At 36.8% G+C, this 21,880-nt stretch overlaps 1 protein-coding gene and 1 long non-coding RNA gene across 2 annotated transcripts in view; both read right to left on the bottom strand.

Annotated features, from left to right (window-relative positions):
* LOC309620853 overlaps positions 1-8,705 on the bottom strand; it is a 315,269-nt gene extending 306,564 nt beyond the window's left edge. Inside the window, exon 1 of the long non-coding RNA XR_014239701.1 lies at positions 4,120-8,705. This is a non-coding gene — a long non-coding RNA (uncharacterized lncRNA). The remainder of the gene's footprint in view (positions 1-4,119) is intronic.
* The window catches only part of LOC309620629 (uncharacterized protein), a 209,127-nt gene that overhangs the window by 40,545 nt on the left and 146,702 nt on the right, over positions 1-21,880 (bottom strand). The window lies entirely within an intron of this gene.

Consider the following 21,880-nt stretch of genomic DNA (forward strand, 5'->3'; position numbering starts at 1 on the left):
AACCCAAAAAAATTTAAAAAATGGTAATAGGAAAATATATATCGATAATTACCTTAAATGTAAATGGATGAAATGCTCCAACCAAAAAACACAGACTGACTGAATGGATACAAAAACAAGACCTGTATATATGCTGTCTATGAGAGACGAACTTCTGACCTAGGAATACATACAGACTGAAAGTGATGGGATGGAAAAAGGTATTACATACAAATAGAAATAAAAAGAAAGCTGGAGTAGCAATACTCATGGCAGACAAAATAGACTTTAAAATAAGACTATTACAAGAGGCAAAGAAGGACACTACATAATGATCAAGAGATCAATCCAAGAAGAAGATATAACAATTGTAAATATTTATGCACCCAACATAGGAGCACCTCAATACATAATGCAAATACTAACAGCCATAAAAGAGGAAATTGACAAACACAATAGTAGTAGGGGAATTTAACACCCCACTTTCACCAATGGACAGATCATCCAAAATGAAAATAAATAAGGAAACACAAGCCTTAAATGATATGTTAGACCAGATGAACTTAATAGATATTTATAGGACATTCCATCCAAAATCAAAAGAATAAATTTTCTTCTCAAGTGCCCATGGAACATTCAACGGGATAGATCATATCTTGGGTCATAAAACAAGCCTTGGTAAATTTAAGAAAATTGAAATCGTACCAAGTATCTTTTATAGCCGCAATGCTATGAGACTAGATACCAATTACAGGAAAATAAAAACTATAAAATATACAAATACATTGCATATAAACAATACGCTACTAAATAACCAAGAGTTCACTGAAGAAGTCAAAGAGGAAATCAAAAAATACCTAGAAACAAATGACAATGAAACCACAGCTGCCCAAAACCTATGAGATACAAAAAAAGCAGCTCTAAGAGGGAAGTTTATAGCAATAAAATCCTACCTCAAGAAACAAGAAACATCTCAAATAAAAAACCTAACCTTACACCTAAAGCAATTAGAGAAAGAAGAACAAAAAAACCCCAAAGCCAGCAGAAGGAAAGAAATCATAAACATCAGATAAGAAGTAAATGAAAATGAAATGAAGGAAACAATAGCAAAGATCAATAAAACTAAAAGCTCTTTCTTTCAGAAGATAAACAAAATTGATAAACAATTAGCCAGACTCATCGAAAAAAAGGGAGAAGACTCAAATCAACAGAATTAGAAATGAAAAAGGAGAAGTAATAACTGACACTGCAGAAATACAAAGCATCATGAGAGACTACTACAAGCAACTATATGCCATTAAAATGGACAACCTGGAAGAAATGAACAAATTCTTAGAAAACCACAACCTTCTGAGACTGAACCAGGAAGAAATAGAAAATATGAAAAGTCCAATCACAAGCACTGAAATTGAAAATGTGATTAAACTCTTCCAACAAAGAAAAGCCCAGGACTAGATTGCTTCACAGGTGAATGCTAACAAATATTTACAGAAGAGCTAAGGCCTATCTTTCTCAAACTCTTCCAAAATACAGCAGAGGGAGGAACACTCCCAAACTCATTCTATGAAGCCACCATCAGCCTGTTACCAAAACAACACAAAGCTGCCACAAAAAAAGAAAACTACAAGCCAGTATCACTGATGAACATAGATGCAAAAATCCTCAACAGAATACTAGCAAACAGAATCCAACAGCACATTAAAAAGAACACACACCATGTTCAAGTGGATTTTATCCCAGGAATGCAAGGATTCTTCAATATATGCAAATCAATCAGTGTGATACACCATATTAACAAATTGAAGGATAAAAAGCATGTTATAATCTCAATAGATGCAGAAAAAGCTTTTGACAAAATTCAACACCCATTTATGATAAAAACTCTCCAGAAATTGGACATAGAGGGAACCTATCTCAACATAATAAAGGCACTATATGGCAAACACACAGCCAACATCGTTCTCAGTGGTGAAAAACTGAAACCATTTCCTCTAAAATCAGGAGCAAGACAAGGGTGCCCAATCTCACCACTATTATTCAACACAGTTTTGGAAGTATTAGCCACGGCCTTCAGAGATGAAAAAGAAATAAAAGAATCTAAATTGGAAAAGAAGAAGTAAAACTGTCACTGTTTGCAGATGACATGATACTATACATAGAGTGTCTTAAAAATGCTACTAGAAAACTACAAGAGCTAATCAATGAATTTGGTAAAGTAGCAAGACAGAAAACTAATGCACAGAAATCTCTTGCATTCCTATACACTAACGAAAAAAATGTGAAAGAGAAATTAAGGAAACACTCCCCTTTACCATTGTAACAAAAAGAATAAAATAGTTAGGAATACACCTACCTAAGGAGACAAAAGTCCTGTGGGCAGAAAACTGTAAGAGACTGATGAAGAAAATTAAGGGAGATACAAACAGATGGAGAGACATACCATGATCTTGGATTGGAAGAACAAATATTGTGAAAATGACTGTATTAACCAAAGCAAGCTACAGATTCAATGAAACATCAATCAAGCTACCAATGGCATTTGCCACAAAACTAGAACAAAATATTTTACAATTTGTATGAAAACACAAAAGACCCTGAATAGCCAAAGCAATCTTGAGAAAGAAAAATGGAGTGGGAACAATCAGGCTCTTTCACTTCAGACTATACTACAAAGCTACAGTAATCAAGACAGTATGGTACTGGTACAAATACAGAAATATAGATCAGTGGAACAGGATAGAAAGCCCAGAGATAAACCCACACACATATGGTCATCTTATTTTTTAGAAAGGAGACAAGAATATACAATGGAGAAAAGACAGTGTCTTCAATAAGTGGTGCTAGGAAAACTAAACAGCTACATGTAAAAGAATGAAATTAGAACACTTCCTAACACCATGCACAAAAACAATCTCAAAATGGATTAAAGACCTAAATGTAAAGCCAGACACTATAAAACACTTAGAGGGAAACATAGGCAGAACACTCTATGACATAAATCACAGGAAGGTCATTTTTGTCCCACCTCCTCGAGAAATGGAAATTAAAACAAAAATAAACAAATGGAACCTAATGAGACCTAAAATCTTTGCACAGAAAACAAAACCATAAACAAGACGAAAAGACAACCCTCAGAATGGGAGAAAATATTTGCAAACAAAGCAACTGACAAAGGATTAATCTCCAAAATATACAAGCAGCTCATGCAGCCCAATATCAAAGAAAACAACCCAGTCCAAACATGGGCAGAAGACCTAAATAGAAATTTCTCCAAAGAAGATATACGGATTGCCAACAAACACATGAAAGGATGCGCAACATCCCTAAGCATTAGACAAATGCAAATCAAAACCACAATGTGGTATCACCTTACACCCGTCAAAATGGCCATCATCAAAAATCTACAAGCAATAGATGCTGGAGAGAGTGTGTAGAAAAGGGAACTCTCTTGAACTGTTGGGAATGTAAACTGATACAGCCACTATGGAGAACAGTATGGAGGTTCCTTAAGAAACTAAAAATAGAACTACCATACAACCCAGCAATCCCACTACTGTGCATAAACCCTCCGAAAACAATAATTCAAAAAGAGACATGTACCGCAATATTCATTGCACAACTATTTACAATAGCCAGGACATGGAAGCAACCTAAATATCCATGGACAGATGAATGGATGAAGAACATGTGGCACAAATATACAATGGAATATTACTCAGCCATATATACCAATGAAATTGAGTTTTTATCGTGAGGTGGATGGACCTAGAGTCTGTCATACAGAGTGAAGTAAGTCAGAAAGACAAAAACAAATACCGTATGCTAACACATATATATGGAATCTAAAAAATATGGTTCTGATGAGCCTAGAGGCAGGACAGGAATAAAGACAGAGACGTAGAGAATGGACTTGAGGACATGGGGGAGGGGGGAAGTGTAAGCTGGGATGAGGTGAGAGAGTAGCATTGACATATATACACTACCAACTGTAAATTATATAGCTAGTGGGAAGCAGCTGCATAGCACGGGGAGATCAGCTTGGTGCTTTTTGACCACCTAGAGGGGTGGGATATGGAGAGTGGGAGGGAGGCGCAAGAGGGAGCGGAGATGGTGATGTATGTATACATATAACTTATTCACTTTGTTATACAGTAGAAACTAACACAACATTGTAAAGCAATTATACTCTAATAAGGATGTTAAATAAATAAACAAACAAACAAACAAATAAATAAATAAAATTAGGGATGGGGAAAAAAAAGAAACTTTGCTCCCAAATAGTTCCATTCCCTCCAATCTTTGTTTTCTTTTGCTTGTACAAACTGAGTAGTACCCTTATTGGCTGCCCATCTATTTTTCAGCAAGTGACACCATGTTTTATTAATTATCTCCATAACTCTCTGCAGGTCAGGGCCCCCTAGTTGCCACTTTGATCTTGCCACTTATTATCATAATTGCATCCACATGGTTTCTGACACTTTTATGATGCCATCTGGTTCAATTATTTCTGGTTGTATTAACTCCACTGCTAATAAGGAAGTCAGTTTTATAACAGCATCGCCTACCATAGTCAGTCCAGCCTGCAAAAGAAAGCCGCTACTGAACTTCATAGTGATTTTGGTTCCCTTTCACCAACACATTCTTTATTGCTTTGGTAGATGGTATATCCTCTAGGTCCTTCTATGGATCAGTCATCTGGTGGGTTTTCTGACCTTACATAGTATATCTGTACCAGCATACCCACTTCCCCGAGTCCTTTTTCAAGAATTGAAATAGCATTACCTCCATGAAATTCACCATTTTGAAGTGCACAACTCAGTGGTTTTTAGTACGTTCACAAGGTTGGGCAACCATCACCACAATCAATTTTAGAGTAGTTTCATCACCCCAGAATGTAACCCTGTGCCAGTGAGCAGTCATTCCTTATTCTCCCTACAAACAGCCCCTGGAAAGCACTAATTTACTTTATGTCTCTATGAATTTGCCTACCCTGGACGTGCCATTAAATGGAAACATACAATATGTGTGGCATTTTATGTCTGCCTTCTTTCACTTTGCATGAAGTTTTCAAGGTTCATCCATGTTGTAGCATAGACATATATACAGTATCAGAGTGGCCTCCCTTTTTGTGGCTGTAACAGTATTCCCTCGTATGGATAGAGCTAATTTCATTTACCATTCATCAGTTGATGAACATTTGGGTTGTTTCCCCTTTTTGGTTATTATAAATAATGCTGCTATAAATATTTGTGTAAAAAAAAGAATTAGTTCAAATTGGAAGTCTTTGCGAAGATCTTGGTTTAAAAGTTGGCACTGTTGAAAATTCTTCCTGTAAAAGAATAAGCAGAAGGTTGCAGAAATGCATGGATGAGTTTCTTTTTGGTGCAGAAAATTATGATGGAGTACCTGGAAATAATTACACGTCCCTTTTTTGTGCCAGGGAAGTAGACTGGGAAGATTGTTTCAACCTCTTTTCACATTGTGTTAAGTATCTGATAAGCTTATGCTATTGCATATTCTGAGGATGTAGAAATAATTAATTTATTGACTCATTCAACATTTGTATAGTGGTTTTTCATGTAAGTCAGCAATTTACAAAATATTATGAGCCTAGTCTGAACATTGCACCGTGCCAAAGGATGAGAGAGTTTCCAAGTGGTGTATGATATGGTTCTTCCATTCAAGAATTGACCAGGTAGTTAAAGACACAGGCAAATGTATTTGCATTGAAAGACTGCTTATTCTAAGTGCCAGAAAAGAAATACAGACAATAAATGCTACAGAATTTGAAAATGGAAATACGCAATCACAGAGGCTTCAAAAAGAGATGAGATTGGAGCAAGACCATAAATAATAGGTTAGTTATATATGAGAAGATAGGCTGGGACTTCCCTTGCTATGCAGTGGATAAGACTTCGCACTTCCAAAGCAGGGGGCCCGATCGATCCCTGGTCAAGGAACTAGATCCCACGTGCATGCAGAAACTAAGAGTTTGCATGCCACAACTAAGGAGCCTACATGCCACAACTAAGAGCCAGTGCAACCAAATAAACGAATAAAATAAATATAAAGAAAGCCTAAGTCATATCAAGAACAATATGAAAAAGGACAGAGAAGGGAATTGAGTGTGGGGTTTAGAACACAGAAAGGAAATATTTCATTAATTCAGCAAATATGGAATTCTAAATTTTGGAAATTAAACTGGGAGATGTGGGAGATTTAACAGTTATGTGAATTAAATGTTATTATATAAAGAATATTATAGAGTAGAGGTTGAAACATATTACAGAGGGGAATGGGGGAACTGGAGACAGATATATTGAGGGATAGTGCAGTGGTCCAAGCATGTGATAATAAAGCATGATCTAGGCCAATGGTAGGGGAGAAGAGTTAGAAAAGGGACAAATATGAGAGCTATTGGATAGAAAATAATCTTATTCTTGTCAGAGAGCACTGAATTTTGAGTCACAAAATCTATAATCTTTATCTCACTGGAGCTTTGTTTCCTCATCTTAAAATGAAGAGGTTAATCCAATGATCTCTAAAATTTCCTCTTTGGACCTCTAAAATTCCATAATTCTAGGAGGATGTGGGACTGGGATAGAGGAAGCCAAGGAAAAAGAAAAATTACAGAATGATAGTAAAATGCTGAGGTTGAGTATGTGGAGACTGGCTATATCATTAAGCAAGATAGGTGTTCAGAGGTAGTAGTCAGTTTTATAGGAACATGGTGAGTTAATCTTTAGATAAGCCAAGCAAAATGTCACAGAGAGAGGCAGATTGATTATATCCAGAAAGTTACAGAAAATGCAACTTTGGAGTTTGAAAGAGATGCCAGTAATAAAATCCATAGAGGCTGTTTTTACTTTACACAGTAACAAGGGATCATAAAAATAATTCAAATGTAGCAATCTTACTAATCAATGGAGAAAATGCAGTTGTTCTGTGGCCTTTAATTTTTTTCAAAATTGGAATAATGTCAGCAAGATGATGGACTAGAAAGCTCCAGGCCCTCATTCCTCCAAGGAAACAGCAAGTAGACAACACATTGACTAAAATAAAATAAAAATAAATAAATAAAAATAAATTTTTATTATTTATTAAATAAATACATTGTATTTATTTATTATTTATTTAAATAAATAAATAAAAATCCACAGTCAAAATAGGAGAAATTTTAGTAGCAATTTTGCTCAGTTTTGAGCCACCCCTTCCATAATGTGATGTGCAGTCAGGAGGAAGCTGGCCAATTCCTGATTTCTCTTGGATGGAAGGAAAAGAGTGGAACATGTTTGCAGCATTTTAGGCTGTTTGAGAGCTCCTGTGGGACAGAATTCTGTCTAAACTGACACACAGCTCAGATGTGAATGGCTCAGCATAACTCAGATCTAAGGCTTGTAAAGGCCAGAGAAAACAGTAGTGGATGCTGCAGCATGTGAAATCTGCAGGGGGAATACAGAAAAGCAGATGCTTGTTGGCAAAATATTACATGCTGAGAAATGGAATAAAGTATCTAAGACTTCAAAAAGAAGCAGAAAAGAGACACTTAGGGAAATTAAGACATTTAAAAGCAATTGTGCATATTGGGGGAAGGGGGTGGGGGAAACACACAAACTCACATAAACACACGACAGGGAAAATGCTTTCCTAGAAAAGACCTGAGAAATTTTTCATGCCAGGCTGATTAGTGAAGGTCTTCTACTGCAAAGTCAGTCTGAAAAGGCTAAGAGAGGAGGTTCTTTTTTCAAATTTAAAATTTTCAACAAATCATCCCAAGGCATACAATAAAAAGTGTAAAATGTAGATTAGTCAAAGAAACAAAATAATTATACAGAAACCCTAAAGAAACACAGGTTTCTGAGATACTAGACAAATACTTTAAAACAATGGTTTAAAATATACCCAAAGAACTAAAGGAAAACACAAAGAACAAAATGAAATTAGAAAAAAATGACATATGAACAAAATGAAAATAACAAAGGCATATATATATATATATATATATATATATATATATATATATATGTATTTAAAAAGCTGAAATTCTGGAACTAAAAATATTAATATGGAACTTGAACCACTCACTAGAAGGATTAAAAAACTGACTAGAACATGAACAAAAAAGCATCAGTGAACTTGAAGACAGATCATTTGAAATGACTGAGTCTCAATAATGAAAAGAAAAAAAAAAAACAGAGCCTAAGAGACTTACAGGATACCATCAAGAGGAATATTTGCATTATGAGATCCCCAGAAGGAGAAGATAATGAAAAATGATCCAAGAGCTTATTTGATGAAACAATGGCCGACAATTTCTTTATTTGAGGGACGACATATATCTACAAATACAAGAAGTTCAATCAATCCAGGTAGGAAGAATCCAAACAGACCCACACTGAGACAAATTACTATAAAATTGTATGAAGCCAAAGACAGAGAATGTTGAAAAAAGCAAGAAAAAAAAGTGACTAATCACATACAAAGATCCCTAAATAAAATTATCAGCAGCTACCTCAGGAAAAACTTTGTACAATGGAAGGCTGTGAGATTTAAAGTAAATGAAGTTTAAATTTAAAGTAAATAAAGAAAAAAAAAACAACTCTCTCAACTGTAAATTGTATATTTGACCAAAATGTAATTTAAACATAAGCAAAATGTCAAGACTACCCAGATAAACAAAAGTTGAGAGAGTTCATTACCACTAGACCTGCCTGCTATATATATATATAAATGTTAAAGGGAGCTCTTCAAGTTGAAATTAAAAGACTCTAGACAGTAACTCAAAGGCAGATGCAAATATAAAGTTCTCTGAACAAGTGAATACATGGACAAATAGGAGTGACATCAGCATGATGGTAGTGTAAGACATTCTCCTTTTTGAGCTCTTTTTTCAACAAATAATTAGACATTTATCCACAAAAAATAATATCTTTGTGGGAGATTTGGGATCCAACACCATATGCAGAGGGACCCAAGAACAGTTTTACTATTGGTTCATCTGGTAATAGGCAGGCAGACCTTGGTATGTGCTGTGGAACCAGAGGACCAGTGAACCTTCCCCAACCCCTCTCACTTAGATTGGGGGGAAAATCTGCAGAGTGTTGACCTGGGGAGATACACAGGGATAAGATATACATTGCAAAAGTCCAGCTTTGCTGAGGGAGGACTCCAGAATGCCACTGGAGCAAAGTTAAAAAAAATAGTTTGAACACAGCAAAGATGATAATTAGAAATTTGCCAGCACCAACCCCCACTCAAGGTAACACTGCACAGGGCTGAACTATCAGGTTGCAGCAACCTCACCAGCAGGGGAAAAGGAATACAATGAGCAAGTGCCTAGCTGTTCCAGTGTTGCAGGACACATCTGGAGAAACCACTTTTTCTGCAGCAGGACCTCCATGACTGAGAGGAGGGAAGAGATTGGAAAAGAAACAAATAATATGAAAAAGCATTAAGGTGATTCAGTTATTGCTGACTGCACTCAGCAGGAAGTCTACCCCACAAGCTTCTGAGAATACCACCACAGGGATATCTATACTGGGTCCACAGGCACCCCCAGTGCCTCAAATACTAAAGCCACACCTCTCCCCACTCTGTGGCTGGTTCCTTGTGAGCACTCTCAATCACAGCAGCAAGACAAACTCTGGTAGATTATGAGGGCACTCAGAAAACAGGCCAGGTCAGTGGGCAAGAAGAGAGCAACCAAAAACTTGAGCTATAGTGCCAACTTCTGGAAAACAAGACAGAGATTTCCAATAACCAGCCTAGTGCATTGTAAGAACCAGAGAATAAAAAAATCTTAAGAATTCTGCTTGAAGAAGGAGAAAGAAGAATGGAACAGGTGTATCCACACAAAGGCAGAGAAAACCCCAGATTAAAAAAAAAAAAAAACACACACACAAATGGACAAAATCCTCCATCTCAAGGCAACTAGCAAAGATTAAAGGAAGTGTATGTTCAAATGTGAAAACAGCAACACAAAACTACAAGGAACATAAAAAATCAATAAAATTTACCAAAAATTACAGGTTCAAAATGATATATTTACCAAAGAAATAGAAATTATAATAACAAAACAAGCAGAAATTCTGGAACTGAAGAACTCAGTGAATTAAATGATAATTTCAGTAGAGTAGAACAAACGGAAGACAAAATAAGTAAGAGGATAGAAAATTTGAAATAACTCATTTAGAGGTGAAAAAGAAAAAATAATGGAAAAGAGCAAGAAAATTTTACTTGATCTATAGGGAAGCCATCAAAAGTAAAAATATTAAAATAACAGAGATTTCAGATGGAGAAATAAGGGAGAAAGGTACAGAAAATGTATTTAAAGAAATAATAGCTGAGAAATTCTCAAACCTGGGCAAAGAATTGGACATCCAAATTTATGAAGCTAATGGAACACTCTTATTACCACAGTGCCAAAATCCTTCTCTAAGACACAACAAAACTCAAAAATTAAATATAAAGAAGGAATCCTAAAAGCAGCCAGTGGGGGAAAAATTGTTACCTAAAAAGGAACCACCATTAGGCTATCAGAGAATTTCTCAACAGAAGCCACACAGGCTAGGAAAGAGTGAGATGACATATTAAAAATGTTGAAAGATAAATATTGTAAGCCAAGAATGTTCTATCAGCAATATTAAAGAAAAAATAAGGACATTCATATACAAACAAAAATTACTGGAGTTCATCAGCACTAGACCCGTCTTGCTAAAAATGCTGAAAGGAGTTCTTCAAGCTGAAATGAAAAGGCACTAAACAGATATAAAAATAATCATAAGACACTACTATGAACAATTATATATCAACAACTTGGATCACATAGAATAGATAAATTTAAAAAAGCAGACAACCTACCAAGACCAGCTGGCTAAAATTTTAAAGGATAATTTAAATTAATCCTTTCTAACTATTCCAAAAAATTGAAGAAGACGAAGCACTCCCAAACTTATTTCATGAGGCCAGCATTACTCTTATACCAAAGCCAGATAAGCACACTACAAGAAAACTATAGACCAATATCACTAAGGAATATAAATGCAAAACTTCTCAACGTATTATTAGCAAATCAAACTCAACAACACATTAAATGGATTACACACCTTGAACAAGTGGGATTTATCCCTGAGATGCAAGCATATGCTTCAGTATACACAAATCAAAAGTGTGATACACCATGTTAATGGAATGAAAGATAAAAATCATATGGTTATCTCGATAGACAGAAAAAGAATTTGACAAAATACATGTTTTCATGAATAAAACCCTCAACAAATTGAGTATAGAAGGAATATAATTAAATGTAATAAAGGCTATATACCACAAATACATAGCTGATATGAAAATAAAATAAACACTGAAAAATTGAAAGCTTTTATTTCTTAGGAATACATTTAATGAAGGAAGTTAAATATCTATACAGTGGACCCTTGACAATATGGATTTGAACTGCCTGGGTCCACTTATACACAATTTTTTTTTCACTATGTACATACTACAGTACTACATATTCTGAAGTTGATTGAATCCACAGATGTGGAATTGTGAATACTAAGGGCTGACTGTAAAGTTGTACATGGATTTTCAGCTGTGTGGAAGGTCAGGGCCCCTTACTCCCATGTTAATCAAGGGTCAACTGTATAATGGAAACTACAGGAATTTGATGAAAGAAATTGAAGAAAACATTAACAAATGGAAAGATATCTTGTGTCAATGGATCAGAACATTAAAATTAACATTAATTGCAAATACATTCAAAATACCCAAAGCCATCTATAAATCCGCAATCCCTATCAAAATTCCAATGGCGTTTTTCACAGAAATAGAAAAAGCAATCCTAAAATTTGTATGGAGCCACAAAAGACTACAAATATTCAAAGTAATTATGAACAAGAAGAACAATGCTAGGGTCATTATACTTCCTGATTTCAAGCTATACTGCAGCTATGGTTACTAAAACAGTATGGTACTGGCACAAAATCATAGACCAATGAAATAGATTTGAGAGTTCCCAAATACATGCATGTAAACATGGTCAAAAAACATTTGACAAGTGTGCCAAGAACACTCAATAGTGAAATAATCATCTCTTCAACAAAAACTGTCAGGAAAACTAGACAACTACATGCAGAAAAATGAAATTGAAACCCTATTTTACACTCTCAAAAAAATTAACTGAAACTGACTTAAAGATTTAAATATCAGACATGATACTGTAAACTTCTAGAAGAAAACATAGGAAAAAGCTCCTTGACATTGTTCTTGGCAATGATTTTTTGGTAGACACCAAGAGCACAATCAACAAATGTAAAAATCAACAAATGGGACTACATCAAACTAATAAGATTCTGCACAGCAAAAGATACAATAAAAAATGAAAAGACAACGTACAGAATGGGAGAGAATATTTACAAACCATATATTGAATAAGTAGATAATATGCAAAACATATAAAGAACACATACAGCTCAATAAAAAAATAATGATTTAAAAATAGACAGAGGAACTAAATAGATATTTATCTAAAGAAGACATTCAAATGACTAACAAATACATGAAAAGATGCTCAACATCACTAATCATCAGGGAATGTGAGTTAAACCACAATGAATTATTATATCAGACCTGTTAGAATGGCTATTGTTAAGGAAAAGTAATAAGTGTTGGCAAGGATGTGGAGAAAAGATCGTATTTGAACACTCTTGGGGGGAATGCAAATTAGTTCAACAACTATGGAAAACAGTATGAAAGTTCCTCAAAAAATTAAAAATTGAACTGCTTTGTGATCCAGTGGTTTCATTCCTGTGTGTATATCTGAAGGAAATGAAAACAGAATATCAAAGAGATACATGCACTCCCATGTAATTGCAACATTATTCACAATAGCCAAGATATGGAAACAACTTACTTGTCATTTGATGAATGGATAAAGATGTTTTATATATAAAGAATGAAATACTATTCAACCATGAAAAAGAAGGAATTCCTGCCATTTGTGACAACACGAATGAACCTTGAAGGTATTATGCTAAGTGAGATGTCATACAGAAAAAGACAAATACTGTATGATATCACTTATATGTAGAATATAAAATAGACAAATTCGTAAAACAGAGAGTAAAATGATGATTACCTAGGTCTGGGATTTGGGAGAATTAGGGTGATATGGTTTAAGGGTACAAACTTTCAACCATTAGATTAATAAATCCTGGAGATCTAATGCATAGCACTGTGGTTAATCACAATGCTCAATACAATAAACTGCAAAGTTTCTAAGAGTCTGAATCTTAATTGTTCCCACCACATAAAGAATTGACAGTTATATGATGTGATAGATGTGTTAGCTAATGCTACAGTGGTAATCATTTTGCAGTATATAAATGTATTAAATCAATGTGTTGTACACCTTAAACTTACACAATGTTATAGAACAATTATATCTCAAAAATAAATTTAAAATTTCTGGACATATATAAAAACCTCTATTATTGTAATTTTGATACATAAGTCTACTTTTCATTATTTTACGGGATTTAAAAGACAAAATCATGAAAAATAATTATAATAAACATATGTTAATGAGCACACAATAAATATATATATTCAGAATTTTTAAAGAAAGGAAGTGAAAAGAGAATCAACATGTGTTAACACAAAGTATCAACTAAAAACGAATACATATCAGATGGGAAGAGTGTCAAAATACTATGAGACATATATATAACACATAACAAAATTAAAATATGCCCTTTATTATCAGTAATTATTTTAAATATGAGCAGATTAACCCCCCCACCAGTTAACAGTAAAAGACTGGAAGAATGACATTTTTTTAAAAGTATCCAGAGGAGCTTCAAGATGACGGAAGAGTAAGACGTGTAGATCACCTTCCTCCCCAAAAATATATCAGAAATACATCTACATGTGGAAAAACTCCTAAAGAACACTGAATGCTGACAGAAGAACTCAGACCTCCCAAAAGGCAAAAAACTCCCCATGTACCTGGGTGCGGCAAAAGAAAAAAAGAAAAAACAGAGACAAAAGAATAAGGATGGGACCTGCACCAGTGGGAGGGAGCTGTGAAGGAGGAAAGGTTTCCACACACTAGGAAGGCAACTTCTCAGGTGGAGACTGTGGGAGGTGGAGGGAGGAAGCTTCGGAGCCACAGAGGAGAGTGCAGCAACAGGGGTGTGGAGGGCAAAGCAGAGAGATTCTCACCCAGAGGATCAGTGCCGACCAGCACTCACCAGCCCGAGAAGCTTGTCTGGTCACCCGCCGGGACGGGTGAGGGCTGCGATCTGAGGCTCGGGCTTCAGAGGTCAGATCCCAGGGAGAGGACTGGGGTTGGCTGCGTGAACACAGCCCGAAGGGGGCTAGTGCACCACGGCTAGCTGGGAGGCAGTCCACGAAAATGTCTGGAGCTGACGAAGAGACAAGAGACTTTTTCTTGCCTCTCTGTTTCCTGGTGCACCAGGAGAGGGGATTAACAGTGCCACTTAAAGGAGTTCCAGAGATGGGCATGAGCCACAGCTCCCAGCGTGGATCTCGTAGACGGGCATGAGACAGTAAGACTGCTGCTGCAGCCACCAAGAAGCCTGTGTGTAAGCACAGGTCACTATCCACACCTCCCTTCCGAGGAGCTGGTGCAGCCCGCCACTGTCAGTGTCCCATGATCCAGGGACAACCTCCCCGGGAGAACGCACGGTGCACCTCAGGCTGGTGCAACGTCATGCCGGCCTCTGCTGCCACAGGCTCGCCCCGCATTCTATCCCCCTCCATCTCCCCGGCCTGAGTGAGCCAGAGACACCAAATCAGCTGCTCCTTTAACCCTGTCTTGTCTAAGCGAATAATAGACGCCCTCCGGTGACCTACACGCAGAGGCGGGGCCAAATCCAAAGCTGAACCCCAGGAGCTGTGCAAAAAAAGAAGGGAAAAGGAAATTTCTCCCAGCAGCCTTAGGAGCAGCAGATTAAATCTGGACAATGAAATTGATGTACCCTGCATCTGTGGATACCTGAATAGACAATGAATCATCCTAAATTGAGGAGATGGATTTTGGAAGCAATGATATATAGATGTTTTTCCCTTTTTCTCTTTTTGTGAGTGTGTATGTGTATGCTCCTGTGTGTGATTTTGTCTGTATACCTTTGCTTTTACCATTCGTCCTAGGATTCAGTCTGTCCTTTATTTATTTATTTTTGTATAGTTTTAGTGCTTGTTATCATTGGTGGATTTGTTTTTTGGGTTGGTTGCTATCTTCTTTCTTTCTTTTTTTATTACTTAAAATATTTTTTAAATAATTATTTTTTATTGTAATGACTTTTTTATTTTATTTTCTTATACTTTTTCTTCATCTTTCTTTCTTACATTTTTTTTCTCCCTTTTATTCTGAGCCATGTGGATGACAGGATCTTGGCGCTCCAGTGAGGTGTCAGGGCTGTGCCTCTGAGGTGGGAGGGCAAAATTCAGGACATTGGTCCACAAGAGACCTCCCAGCTCTACATAATATCAAACAGGAAAATCTCCCAGAGATCTCCATCTCAACGCCAAGACCCAGCTCCACTCAGCGACCAGCAAGTTACAGTGCTGGACAACATGTACCAAACAACTAGCAAGATAGGAACACAACCCCACCCATTAGCACAGAGGCTGCCTAAAATAATATAAGGCCACAGACACCCCAAAACACACCACCAGATGTGGCCCTGCCCACCAGAAAGACAAGATCTACCCTCATCCACCAGAACACAGGCACTACTACCCTCCACTAGGAAGCCTACACAACAAACTGAACCAACCTTTGCCACTGGGGACAGACACCAAAAACAACAGGAACTACGAAACTGAAGCCTGCAAACAGGAGACACAAAACACAGTAAGTTAAGCAAAATGAGAAGACAGAGAAACACACAGCAGATGAAAGAGCAAGGTAAAAACCCACTAGGCCTAAAAAATGAAGAGGAAATAGGCAGTCTACCTGAAAAAGAATTCAGAATAATGATAGGAAAGATGATCCAAAATCTTGGAAATACAATGGAGAAAATACAAGAAGCATTTAACAGGGACCTAGAAGAACTAAAGAGCAAACAAACAGTGATGAACAACAAAATAAATGAAATTAAAAATTCTCTAGAAGGGAACAATAACAGAATAACTGAGGCAGAAGAACGGGTAAGTGACCTGGAAGATAAAATAGTGGAAATAACTACTGCAGAGCAGAATAAAGAAAAAAGAATGAAAAGAACTGAGGACAGTCTCAGAGACCTCTGGGACAACGTTAAACACACCAACATTCGAATTATAGGGATCCCAGAAGAAGAGAAAAAGAAAGGGACTGAGAAAAGATTTCAGGAGATTATAGTTGAAAATTTCCATAATATGGGAAAGGAAATAGTTAATCAAGTCCAGGAAGAACAGAGAGTCCCATACATGATAAATCCAAGGAGAAACACACCAACACACATATTAATCAAACTGTCAAAAATTAAATATAAAGAAAAAATATTAAAAGCAGCAAGGGAAAAACAACAAATAACATAAAAGGGAATCCCCATAAGGTTAACAGCTGATCTCTCAGCAGAAACTCTGCAAACCAGAAGGGAGTGGCAGGACATATTTAAAGTGATGAAGGTGAAAAACCTACAACCAAGATTACTATACCCAGCAAGGATCTCATTCAGATTCGATGGAGAAATTAAAACATTTACAGACAAGCAAAAGCTAAGAAAATTCAGCACCACCAAACCAGATTTACAACAAATGCTAAAGGAACTTCTCTAGGCAGGAAACACAAGAGGAGGAAAAGACCTACAATAACAAACCCAAAACAATTAAGAAAATGGTAATAGGAACATACGTATCAATAACTACCTTAAATGTAAATGTATTAAATGCTCAAACCAAAAGACATAGACTGGCTGAATGGATACAAAAACAAGACCTGTATATATGCTGGCTAAAAGAGACCCACTTCAGACGTAGGGACACATACAGACTGAAAGTAAGGAGATGGAAAAAGATATCCCATGAAATGGAAATCAAAAGAAAGCTGGAGTAGCAATACTCATATCAGACAAAATAAACATTAAAACAAAGACTATTACAAGAGACAAAGAAGGACACTACATAATTATCACGGGATTGATCCAAGAAGAAGATATAACAATTGTAAATATTTATGCACCCAACATAGGAACACATCAATACATAAGGAAAATACTAACAGCCATAAAATGGGAAATCAACAGTAACAAAATCATAGTAGGGGACCTTAACACCCCATTTTCACCAATGGACAGATCATCCAAAATGAAAATAAAGAAGGAAAAACAAGCTTTAAATGATACATTAAACAAGGTGGACTTAATTGATATTTACAGGACATTCCATCCAAAAACAACAGAATACACTTTCTTCTCAAGTGCTCATGGAACATTCTCCAGGATAGATCATATCTTGGGTCACAAATCAAGCCTTGGTAAATTTAAGAATATTAAAATCATATCAAGTATCTTTTCCAACCACAACGTTATGAGATGAGACATCAATTACAGTAAAAACTCTGTAAAAAATACAAACACATGGAAGCTAAACAATACACTACTTAATAACCAAGAGATCACTGAAGAAATCAAAGAGGAAATAAAAAAATACCTAGAAACAAATGACAATGAAAAAAGGCCTACCCAAAAGCTATGGGATGCAGCAGAACATTTCTAAGAGGGAAGGTTATAGCAATACAATCCTACCTTAAGAAACAAGAAATATCTCAAATAAACAACCTAACCTTACACCTAAAGCAATTAGAAAACGAAGAACAAAATAACCAAGTGTTAGCTGAAGGAAAGAAATCATAAACATCAGATCAGATATAAATGAAAAATAAATGAAGGAAATGAGAGCAAAGATCAATAAAATTAAAAACTGGTTCTTTGAGAAGATAAAAAAATTGATAAACCATTAACCAGACACATCAAGAAAAAAAAGGGAGAAGACTCAAATCAATAGAATTAGAAATGAAAAAGGAGAAGGAACAACTGACACTGCAGAAATACAAAGGATCATGAGAGATTACTACAAGCAACTCTATGCCAATAAAATGGACAACCTGGAAGAAATGGACAAATTCTTAGAAATGCACAATCTTCTGAGACTGAATCAGGAAGAAATAGAAAATAAAAACAGACCAATCACAAGCATTGAATATGAAACCATGATTAAAAACCTGCCAACAAACAAAAACCCAGGACAAGAAGCCTTCACAGGCAAATTCTCTCAAACATTTAGAGAAGAGCTAACACCTATCCTTCTAAAACTCTCCTAAAATATAGCAGACGCAGGAACACTCCCAAAGTCATTCTACGAGGCCACCAAGATGCTGATACCAAAACCAGACAAAGATGGCACAAAGAAAGAAAACTACAGGCCAATATCACTGATGAACATAGATGCAAAAATCCTCAACAAAATACTACAAAACAGAATCCAACAGCACAATAAAAGGATCGTACACCATGATCAAGTGGGGTTTATCCCAGGAATGCAAGAATTCTTCAAAATACGCCAATCTATGTGATACATCATAATAACAAACCGAAGGAGAAAAACCATATGATCATCTCAATACATGCAGAGAAAGCTTTTGACAAAATTCAACACCATTTTATGATTAAAACCCTCCAGAAAGTAGGCATGGAGGGAACATACCTCTAACATAATAAAGGCCATATATGACAAACCCACAGCCAACATTGTCCTCAATGGTGACAACGTTAAACCATTTCCCCTAAGTTAGGGAACAAAACAAGGTTGCCCACTCTCACCACTATTATTCAACATAGTTTTAGAAGTTTTAGACACAGCAATCAGAGAAGAAAAAGAAATAAAAGAGTCCAAATCGGAAAAGGAGAAGTAAAGCTGTCACTCTTTGCAGATGACATGATACTATACATAGAGAATCCTAAAGATGCTACCAGAAAACTACTAGAGCTAATTAATGAATTTGGTAAAGTAGCAAGATACAAAATTAATGCACAGAAATCTCTGGCATTCCTATACACTAATGATGAAAAATCTGAAAGGGAAATTAAGAAAACACTCCCATTTACCACTGCAACATAAAGAATAAAATATCTAGGAATCAACCTACCTAAGGAGACAAAAGACCTGTATACAGAAAATTATTAGACACTGATGAAATAAATTAAAGATGATCCAAATAGATGGAGAGATGTACCATGATCTTGGATTGGAAGAATCAACATTGTGAAAATGACTATACTACCCAAGGCAATCTACAGATTCAATGTAATCCCTATCAAACTACCACTGGCGTTTTTCACAGAAATAGAATGAAAAATTTCACAATTTGTATGGAAAGAAAAAAGATCCTGAATAGCCAAAGCAATCTTGAGAAAGAAAAATGGAGCTGGAGGAATCAGTCTCTCTGACTTCAGACTACACTACAAAGCTACAGTAATCAAGACAGTTTGTATGGTACTGGCAGAAAAACAGAAATATAAATCAATGGAACAGGATAGAAAGCCCGGAGATAAAGCTGCACACGGACACCTTCTTGCGAGAGCACCAGAATCACAACTGGCTGCTGGACAATCATCGACAGGAAGACACTGGACTTCACCAAGGAGGATACCCCATGTCCAAGGACAGAAGAAAAGCCACAGTGAGACAGTAGGAGGGGCACAATCAGAGTAAAATCAAATCCCGTAACTGCTGGGTGGGTGACTCACAGACTGGCGAACACTTATACCACAGAAGTCCACCCACTGGAGTGAAGGTTCTGAGCCCCATGTCAGGCTTCCCAAGCTGGGGGTCCGGCAACGGGAGGAGGAATTTATAGAGAATCAGACTCTGAAGCCTAGTGGGAATTGATTGCAGGACTTCGACAGGACTGCGGGAAACAGAGACTCCACTCTTGGAGGGTGCACATGGAATAGTGTGCACATCGGGACGCGGGGGAAGGAGCAGTGACCCTGGGGGAGACTGAACCAGACCTACCTGCTAGTGTTGGAGGGTCTCCTGCAGAGGCAGGGGCTGGTTCTGTTTCACCGTGAGGACAAGGACACTGGCAGCAGAGGTTCTGGGAAGTACTCCTTGGCGTGAGCCCTCCCAGACTCTGCCATTAGCCCGACCAAAGAGCCCAGGTAGGCTCCAGTGTTGGGTTGCCTCAGGCAAAACAACCAACAGGGAGGGAAACCAGTCCCACCCATCAACAGTTAAGTGGATTAAAGTTTTACAGAGCTCTGACCACCACAGCAACAGTCAGCTCTACCCACCATCAGGGCCTCCCATCAAGCCTCTTAGATAGCCTCAACCACCAGAGGGCAGACAGCAGAAGCAAGAAAAACTACAATCCTGCAGCCTGTGGAACAAAAACCACATTCACAGAAAGATAGACAAGATGAAAAGGCAGAGGGCTATATAGAGATGGAGGAACAAGAAAAAACCCCAGAAAAACAACTAAACGAAGTGGAGATAGGCAACCTTACAGAAAAAGAATTCAGAATAATGATAGTGAAGATGATCCAGGACCTCGGAATAAAAATAGAGGCAAAGATCGAGAAGATGCAAGAAATGATTAACAAAGATCTAGAAGATTTAAAGTACAAACAAACAGAGATGACCAATACAATAACTGAAATGAAAACTACACTAGAAGGAATCAATAGCAGAATAACTGAGGCAGAAGAATGGTAAGTGACCTGGAAGACAGAATGATGGAATTCACTGCTGTGGAACAGAGTAAAGAAAAAAGAATGAAAAGAAATGAAGACAGCTTAAGAGACCTCTGGGACAACATTAAACACAACAACATTCGCATTATAGGGGTCCCAGAAGGAGAAGAGAGAGAGAAAGGACCCGAGAAAGTATTTGAAGAGATTATAGTCGAAAACTTCCCTAACATGGGAAAGGAAATAGCCACCCAAGTCCAGGAAGCTCAGAGAGTCCCATACAGGATAAACCCAAGGAGAAACACGCTGAGACACATAGTAATCAAAGTGGCAAAAATTAAAGACAAAGAAAAATTATTGAAAGCAGCAAGGGAAAAACGAGAAATAACATACAAGGGAACTCCCATAAGGTTAACAGCTGATTTCTCAGCAGAAACTCTACAAGCCAGAAGGGAGTGGCATAATATACTTAAAGTGATGAAAGGGAAGAACCTACAACCAAGATTACTCTACCCAGCAAGGATCTCATTTAGATTTGATGGAGAAATCAAAAGCTTTACAGACAAGCAAAAGCTAAGAGAATTCAGCACCACCAAACCAGCTCTACAAGAAATGCTACAGGAACTTCTCTAAGTGGGAAACACAAGAGAAGAAAAGGACCTACAAAAACAAACCCAAAACAATTAAGAAAATGGTCATAGGAACGTACATATCGATAATTGCCTTAAACGTGAATGGATTAAATGCTCCAACCAAAAGACACAGGCTTGCTGAATGGATACAAAAACAAGACCCATATATATGCTGTCTACAAGAGACCCACTTCAGACCTAGGGACACATACAGACTGAAAGTGAGGGGATGGAAAAAGATATTCCATGCAAATGGAAATTAAAAGAAAGCTGGAATAGCTATACTCATATCAGATAAAATAGACTTTAAAATAAAGAATGTTACAAGAGACAAGGAAGGACACTACATAATGATAAAGGGATCAATCCAAGAAGAAGATATGACAATTATAAATATATATGCACCCACCATAGGAGCACATCAATACATAAAGCAACTGCTAACAGCTATAAAAGAGGAAATTGACAGTAACACAATAATAGTGGGGGACTTTAACACCTCACTTACACCAATGGACAGATCATCCAGAAAGAAAATAAATAAGGAAACAGAAGCTTTAAATGACACAATAGACC

Source organism: Balaenoptera borealis (genome assembly GCF_965194805.1).
Source record: "Balaenoptera borealis genome assembly, chromosome: X".
Classification (NCBI taxonomy): domain Eukaryota; kingdom Metazoa; phylum Chordata; class Mammalia; order Artiodactyla; family Balaenopteridae; genus Balaenoptera; species Balaenoptera borealis.